General features: G+C 46.2%; 1 pseudogene; it reads left to right on the top strand.

The window, feature by feature from the left end:
- Positions 1-589: 589 nt before the first annotated feature.
- Positions 590-1,643, top strand: LOC136057454 (olfactory receptor 14C36-like; annotated as a pseudogene).
- Positions 1,644-9,245: the final 7,602 nt, after the last annotated feature.

Raw genomic sequence — 9,245 nt, 5'->3', positions numbered from 1 at the left:
GCCCCAGGGGCTGTGCCGGGGCAGGGACTCTGCCGCCTGCCAGGCTCAGCACTCAGCCTGCCCGGGGAGCTGCCCAGGGTCCTGTGGGGAGACGTGTGGGCAGGACAGGGTACTTCTGCTGCCACAGCTGCTGTCTGGGGCAGGGCATCACAGCTCCACTGCACCCCAGAATGTTTCCAAGGGTGTTTTGCAAGAGAAGAGACAAGACAGGAATTTTCCATTTGCTGTTCTTAGGGAAGGGGAAAGGGTTGGATTCAGGAATCTGAAAGGAGCTGGGAAATAGCAACACGTCTCCGAGAATCCTGCATTGCTCCTTTCTCAATCTGCCGTTCTGTGAACAGTCTCCTAAGATGCTTTCAGCCTTCCCTCTCCCTTGTCATTTACAGCAGACATGAACACGTGCTTACCCTGCCAACAGGACACTTTATCAAAGGCAAACCTAATTGCACAGAGTTTGGAATGAGAGCTCTGAGTGCAGACGGGGTAAAGGTATGGGATGTGTAAACTGACTGTCTCTGAGGATGGTCTTGATTTGTCATTATCTTCTGAACTCCTAACAGCAACTCCACGCCCAGGAACAGCAGAGCAGATGCCCAACAGCAGCTCCATCAGCGAGTTCCTCCTGCTGGCGTTGGCAGACACGCGGCAGCTGCAGCTCCTGCACTTCTGGCTCTTCCTGGGCATCTACCTGGCTGCCCTCCTGGGCAACGGCCTCATCAGCACAGCCGTAGCCTGCGAACAGCGCCTGCACACCCCCATGGACTTCTTCCTCCTCAACCTCATCCTCCTCAACCTGGGCTGCATCTCCACCACTCTCCCCAAAGCCATGGCCAATGCCCTCTGGGACACCGGGGCCATCTCCTACGCAGGATGTTCTGCACAGATATTTTTCTTTTTGTTTTTGTTTTCAGCAGAGTATTCCCTTCTCACAGTCATGGCCTATGACCGCTTTGTTGCCATCTGCAAGCCCCTGCACTACAGGACCCTCCTGGGCAGCAGACCTTGTGCCACCATGGCTGAAGCTGCCTGAGGCACTGGGTTTTTCTTTTCTCTGCTGCACACTGCCAATACATTTTCTATACCACTTTGCCTGGGCAATGTTCTGGACCTTTTTTTTTTTTTGTGTGTGTGTGTGTGAAATTCCACAGATCCTCAAGCTCTCATGCTCGCAATCAGACTACCTCAGGGAAACTGGATTTACTGTGGTAAGTGTTCTTGCCATATTTGGGTGCTTTGTATTCATAGTGCTGTCCTACGTGCACATTTTCAGGGCCGTGCTGAGGATGTCCTCTGAACAAGGCCGGCAAAAAGCCTTCTCCATGTGCCTCCCTCACCTGGCCGTGGTTTCCCTGTTTGTGGGCACGGACTTCTTTGCCTACCTGAATCCCCCTTCCCTGTTCTCCCCATCCCTGAACCTGGTGGTGTCATTTTTGTACTCAGTAGCGCCTCCAACATTGAACCCCCTCATCTACAGCATGAGGAACCAGGAACTCAAGGATGCAGTGGGGAAAATGATGGCAAGGACACATTTCAGCAGGGATTAACTTCTCATCTTTCTCTACAACTGACTCACTGTTGTTCCTGTAGCAGGCTCATATTATGCATTTTCACCTTTAAAATGCTTATTTATTTCTATTAATTGATACTTTTTTTTTCTGTTCATATATATGTGTGAGTGCACAATTAATATTATTGGTTATAATGTTCCTAAACATGCGTTTGGATTCTGTCTGCTTCTACTGAGGCATCACGCTGCTCTCTATCTCCTGAAGCCTGTATGAATTCTGGGTCAGTGCTGACTCTCACACAGCCTCTTTTCTTATCTCTGTATCTGTAGAGAAATGAGATGCCAGCAGGCACTGTGGAGGTGATACAGGCTGGATTAGCAAAAGGGATACACGTTTTAGCCTACGGACCAATATATTAGTTCATCAAAAGGAATCCAATTGTGCTCATCCTGAAACTTTTTCTGGGGTTGCTCTGGTTTCGCTTGTGATGGCCAAGAATACTCCCATTTAATCTCTGTCGAAACCGGGTAGACGTCACCGCAGACCGCAAGCCGCCCCAGCAGCGCCCTCTTGACGCCTCCTCGGATCGCTCAGCTCCGTCGGAGTAGGGTAGACGTGGCCGAACATTGCACGACGACCCTGGGGCGCCCTCTAGGCGCCTCAGCTTAGCACGCTCAGCTCCGTCGAAACCGGGTAGACGTGGCCGAAGATCGCACGGCGCCCCGGCTGCCACCTCCGTCTTTGGCCGCCGCCGCTCGCGACGAGAGACCGAGTCGTCCGTAGCCGGGAAGACATGTCCGGCGTTCCCTAGCGGCACCGGCATCGAGACACGGACGCCACCGTTCGAGACGCGCGAGACGGCTGTTGTGTAGACCTGGCCGGCATTTCGAGATGCAATGTGCAGCGACCTCTTCCCGCCGCCATTAGGGAAGCGCGCGATGAAAGTAGCCGGGTAGACGTGGCCGGCATTTTTAAAACACGCGCTGTGATTTCTCGCCACCGAGAAGCGCGTTTCTCCCCCCTGGCTGGGGGGCAGGGGCTATTGTGGCTGGTAGGTGTCACGCTCCAATATAAAGGAGGGAGACGAGGTTCTTTATATGTATATGTATACCCGATGGCGAGATTAAGACACAACGGGTCAAATGTTAGCCCAAACAGTTTATTACAAATACTAGTTGCTTAGGGATATGGGGAAGGGAAGGTGGGCAATAGAAAAGAGATGAAAAGCAAGGAGACTTGACAGAAAGCAAGAGAGATATAATCACCACCATGGATCCAGCGAGGTTCGTGGTAGGTCCGTTGATCTCAGGAACTTGTCTGGTCACCGCGGGGGATGGGAGATGGCAGCAAGCAGGCCTCAGGGTCCGTCCTAAGTCTCTTTGGGAGTTCTCCTCAAAGATTTTTACTTTGGGAGTTCTTCTCCAAAGTTCATTTCTGAAAGTTCTTCTCCCTCCCAAAATCCTTAGTTCAGTGAAGGCCTTTTATCCCTCATTTCTCAGGCATTTATTTGTGTGACATGTCTGGCCCTACAGATAAGCCAGCAGCGGATGTCACCTTCATTGCCATGCAGGAGCATTGTCTTTGTGGTGGTCAGCTTCTCCAAGCCATACCCCCACGGAAAAGACTATTTGCACCTATTTCTGCTTATCTTTACAACCATAAGCAGAGACAATGGCACCATAACACCCATCCAGATAACTGGCAGTTATCAGTCAGAGTCTTGTCACCAGAAAAGGCCTTACGAAGCAAACTTTGAGACAAAGAAAAACAGTTTCTGTCTTTCACACCACCCGTGGCTCAAAGATTGCTTGAAACTTATGCGCAAACATCTGTCCAGGGTGGTGAGGGAAAGGAAAAAAAAAAAAAAAAACAAGCAGAAGGGAAAAGAGTTGTGGGGGGAGTAAGGAGGAATTAAATGTTACAAAATTGCTGTAACAGATTTCTCGGGCTTAGTTACAAATGTTACTCTGATCTGTTGGATTTGTCCATCATTAGTTGAAGCAGTTACAATGTGCATTGAAGATATTGAATAAGTTGAATATAACAAGGAATCATTCAAGGAATAGACAGAAGGTTTGCAACAACACACAATAGTTAAAATAGAATACATTTCACCTATGAGCCACCCGGAGGCCAGGGAAAATAAAAAAGATCCGAGTCCAGGCCTTTCCAAGTTTGGACAGCAACATGGGCAATTTTCCATATACCCTGGGCAATTTGTTAAACAGCTTTACCATTTCCATCGATTTTAGACAACAACTAGAGTTATTCTCTTTGCCACAAACAACCTATTCCTTAACAACATACCAAGCACTAACTGGTTTTGCAATGCCATTATCAGTACTTGTTGCATTGGTGATTTTATTTCTCAGAAAGCATATCTAGTCTTATTCAACAATAGGTGGATTTGCCATGTAATGTTTTCAAAGATCATAGATGGAACAAACATGTTTTCTAATAGGCTGAGTGAAGGTATAACTTCACCACACTGCAATACTGCATGTTGCTTCAAGGTTAAATATGAACAGAATTGTCATTTAAGCATCTCAAAAGTGACTGAAATGCTGAGAAAGATATATACCAGTTTTGCAAGTTCAAGTATTGTTATTGTCCATAGAACTTTCACGGGATAGTGTGTTTAGGATATCCCATAATATAAAACATTAGAGAAACACACACAGAAACATCACAGAAACATACACCTTACTTAACAAAACATAAACACTTTCCAACAACCATGTTTTGGATGGAACTCCTGGACTGGTGTTACAATAAACATCATAATGGGTTTCTTTTTGTGGCCACATCTGACCGACATTAGATGGGTCCCTTGGTTCATTTCCAAATTTATCAGGAAGTTGGAAACACCATAGCAGAGTTACATGCAAATCATAATCAGTTTGATAAAAAGAGGTGGAAGAAGGGATCAAAAGGAATGGCATTACTGTGCAGAGAGTAGCCAGTAAGCCAGCAAAACCTGTGAAAACTCAAACCCAAGTGTGACGCACCTAAAGACAACACCCACAACAACCTGAAACACGATACTATGCAACCCAAATACAATGTAATACAGTGTAATCAAGAGGTATAGTCAGCGTTCTAGTACGATCAAATCTTCAGCATTTGTCCCAAAACACAAATGATTAAAGTCAGCTGTCTGCCTTTCTGTGTTCAGTCGAGGTCCCTCAGGGGTCTTCTGTAAAACAAAAGAGGACATCGTCTTGCCCTTTTGGGGCTTGTTAATATGGTTAAAATGAGGGAATAATTCTGTGAGTGGTACTTTGGTATTCTTTTCCCAGGCATCCTTAGCCTTCTAAGCGTATTTAACAGGTCGTTTCCTTTTGTTGTAAGTTTTCTAATGTACATCCACCCTCCTCCCCCCTACTCACTTGAGAGGGGCGAGAGCATTAGTTTTCCTGCGGTCCTAGTGCCCATACTGATTCCAAAGTTGGGGACACTTCGAGGTGGAGTGTCACTTCTTTCGGGCTTTTGTTTTGGCCAGCCATTAACTAACTTCTCTAATCTGTCTGTAGGCAATCCATCCATTAGTTCTCACGGAATGCCCTTCTGCCGGCCCAGCATCCAAAAACTATTACGTTTATGATTTATATTTCGCCCACTTGGTTTCACTGAAAATGAGAACCTTTTAGATCTGTGGGGGTCCCGGTTAGATAGGGGAGGGGTCGAATTGGCCAGTGCACTCCTCACTGCCTTTATCTCAAATTTACTGTTGGAAGAAGTCACTGGTCCATATTTTCTCCCATAGTTAATTAATTCTTGGGCAACCTCCCCCCACGTCCATACTTTGCATCCTGACTGCAGACGATTAGGGGTTGCAGCACCTTCTGAAGCTGCCTGAATTCTTTCTCCCTGAGGCATAGCTGTATTTTTCCTTGTAGTTGTATACCTATAGGTTTTAATGATTCAGGAAGCCCCCTAATTAAAGGAGTCATCCTCTCAGGATCAACAGGCATCATCATAGGTGATTTATGGTGTGGCTGCAGCTGTCTATCATACATCATTTGCAGACAAGCAGCCTTTTGAACACTTTCCACTAACTGATCAACTGTCCCAGTAATGGCAAGGGGGTCTCCTCTTTCTAAAGGGTTAAGACCACCTGCCCAATAGGCAACTCTCTGTGTTAGGGACCAGGGAGCACAATTGTTACCAGTAGTTAAAAATACTCCTGGTCCCCAATAGCTTTCAGCCTCTTTTTCGGTTAAAAGTATCTGGTCTCCACCCGTGAGGCTGACCCTCCATACGCACTCTGTTTCTGATTCTTTAGGAGAGCGGCCAAAATCTCTTTTCAATTTTGCTAGCTCAGTAGCAGAGAAAGGGGTTTCTTTAATGTTCATTTGAGGATCTAAATCCTCGCCATTATCGTATGAATACTCAGTTTTTATTAAAGGATGCAACTGAGCTGGGGGAGCTTCTAATTTGTCAATATTTGCCTTTAAACCTTGCAATTCTTCCCTTGGATAAGTTTTCTCTTGAGGTGCACTAGTATCACTAGCATCCTTACCCGTTAACACTTCCCTTAAGACCATTTGCAACAGATCAGAATTATGTTTTTCCCTTTCTAACTGCTTCTCTAGGTTTGCAATTTGATTTTGCAGAGATTTTATCAGCTCCTGACTAACTGATTCCTGCAGTGTTTGTAAAGCTTGGCTCTCTGCTTTAAGCTGCTGGTCGCGGAATTCTATGGCTGCAACCAGAGCTGAACCCAATACAGCACAAATAAATGCCTTCCCTTTCCCAGCTCGGGTACGAGCGTTCTTTTGCAGAACATTAATACAGTCTGAAACACTCTGCAAGTTATGCCAGTTCTGCCATGCCCACTCTACCCCTGTTAACGAGGGTTTGGCACCGTGCTTTTCTAAAAGGTCAAATAACAAATCTTCACCTTTCATTGTGACTACACTGTCACTCATTTTTCAATGTGTAGAAAGATCTACACGGAGAAAGAAAGAGGGAACAGTATCCAAAACTTCGAGTCAAACAAATGCAATTGCTCAAATCACTCCTCTGTTTACTGAGAGGAGTATGCAAAAGTCAAAGAAGATCAAAGAAAATGCAAATATGTAAATCGCTTCTCACTTCCCTGTGAAGCCACAGAGAAAAAAAAAAAAAAAAAAAAAAGTCAAACCCCACACCTAAGTTATGAAGAACCCTTACATTTCGAGAATGCACAGTAATCTTCATCTTTGGGATGAGGTTCAATAAGACCAAGTGCCGGGTCCTGCACTTTGGCCACAATAACCCCATGCAATGCTATAGGCTTGGGGCAGAATGGCTTGAAGAATGTAGAGAGGAAAAGAACCTGGGGGTGTTGGTTGATGCTCGGCTTAACATGAGCCAGCAGTGTGCCCAGGTGGCCAAGAAGGCCAACAGCATCCTGGCCTGTATTAGAAATAGTGTAGCCAGCAGGAGCAGGGAGGTGATCATCAGCTCTGGTACGGCCGCACCTCGAGTACTGTGTTCAGTTTTGGGCCCCTCACTACAAGAAGGACATTGAGGCCCTGGAGCATGTTCAGAGAAGGGCAACAAAACTGGTGAGGAGTCTGGAGCACAAGTCTTATGAGGAGCGGCTGAGGGAGCTGGGATTGTTTAGTCTGGAGAAGAGGAGGCTCTGAGGAGACCTTATTGCACTCTACCACTTCCTGAAGGGGGGTTGTGGTGAGGAGGGGGTGGGCCTCTTTTCCCTGATAAATAATGACAGGACGAGAGGGAATGGCCAGAAGTTGCGCTGGGGAAGATTTAGATTAGACCTGAGGAAACATTTTTTTTCTGAAAGAGTGGTCAGGCACTGGAATGGCCTGCCTAGGGAGGTGGTTGAGGCACCATCCCTAGTGCTGTTCAAGAAGCGTTTAGATGAGGTGCTAAGGGATTTGATTTAGTAGTAGTTGGGTAGGGATAGTGATAGGAGGATGGTTGGACTAGATGATCTTGTAGGTCCTTTCCAACCTTATGAACCTATGAACGGGACTCAAAATTACTTCCCAAGAGGCATACACATAAACAGTTCCAAAGACACAGTTAAGTTTCAATATGCGGAGTGATTCTTCCTGGAGAAGTGCTCACGTCTAAATTATCACAATTACCACTCCTTACAACTCCAGGAGGCACACACAGGAAAAAAGGTTCAAATTTCACACTTAAAACTCAATATGCGGAATGATTCTTTCTGGAGAGGCACTCACATCTAGATTATCAAAAATATCACTCCGGGCAACTCCAGAAGGTACACACATCAACTGTACCTGGAAGGGCAACACTCTCACAGCCGGGTATCCTGCCGAATACGCCATTAAAAATGTCACGCTCCAATATAAAGGACGGAGACGAGGTTCTTTATATGTATATGTATACCCGATGGCGAGATTAAGACACAACGGGTCAAATGTTAGCCCAACCAGTTTATTACAAATACTAGTTGCTTAGGGATATGGGAAAGGGAAGGTGGGACAATAGAAAAGAGATGAAAAGCAAGGAGACTTGGCAGAAAGCAAGAGAGATATAATCACCACCATGGATCCAGCGAGGTTCGTGGTAGGTCCGTTGATCTCAGGAACTTGTCTGGTCACCGCGGGGGATGGGAGATGGCAGCAAGCAGGCCTCAGGGTCCGTCCTAAGTCTCTTTGGGAGTTCTCCTCAAAGATTTTTACTTTGGGAGTTCTTCTCCAAAGTTCATTTCTGAAAGTTCTTCTCCCTCCCAAAATCCTTAGTTCAGTGAAGGCCTTTTATCCCTCATTTCTCAGGCATTTATTTGTGTGACATGTCTGGCCCTACAGATAAGCCAGCAGCGGATGTCACCTTCATTGCCATGCAGGAGCATTGTCTTTGTGGTGGTCAGCTTCTCCAAGCCGTACCCCCACGGAAAAGACTATTTGCACCTATTTCTGTTTATCTTTACAACCATAAGCAGAGACAATGGCACCATAACACCCATCCAGATAACTGGCAGTTATCAGTCAGAGTCTTGTCACCAGAAAAGGCCTTACGACGCAAACTTTGAGACAAAGAAAAACAGTTTCTGTCTTTCACAGTAGGTACCTGGCTCAGTTCTGAAGGAGTACCGTTCAGACAGGAGGATGTCTCGCTTGGACTGGAGGGCATCTCTTTCAGGTTGGAGGATGTCCATGTTGGATTGGAGAGCTTCTTGTTGAGACTGGAGGGCAACTCACTTGGTCTGGAGGGAGTCTAGATTGGACTGGAGAGTCTGATTGTCAGCTAAATGACTCTCTTTCTGGATCGGGAGATTGTCCCTTTCAGCTCGGAGACTCTCTTGCTCTATTTCAAAAACTCGATGCCTCTCTGGGATAGTACTGAATAAGGCCCAGTAAGCATAAGCCAGACCCCAAATACTTTGGGCCTCCTCAGATCTCTTTGAGACTCAACATCCCTGTCTCAAATATCTGCTTAAGTTCTCAGGATTTTGCAGGTGTTCAGGAGAAAAGTTCTATGACACCGATGATGCCCATTTCTCTAAAGTCTCTCTTAAGTCCCTCCAAACTCCCTGCCAGTCAGTATTCTCTGGCTCTGGGGAAGGCTTTCTCAAAGTATTATAAATACAGATACTGATGAAGAGTACGTTCAGGGAGACTGACACCACAATCATTATGAGCACTGGATGAGCATCCAGAAAACGCATAATGAATTCAAACGAGAGGCCAGCAGTCTGTTTAAAAATCACCAGTTCTATAGAGTTAGCTACTCCATCTGGAGTTACTCCCTCCG

The sequence above is a fragment of the Cyrtonyx montezumae genome, unplaced genomic scaffold, assembly GCF_038088225.1.
Source record: "Cyrtonyx montezumae isolate F1298 unplaced genomic scaffold, pur_monq_1.0 scaffold_67, whole genome shotgun sequence".
Classification (NCBI taxonomy): domain Eukaryota; kingdom Metazoa; phylum Chordata; class Aves; order Galliformes; family Odontophoridae; genus Cyrtonyx; species Cyrtonyx montezumae.
This window is presented reverse-complemented; position numbering and strand designations above follow the sequence as displayed.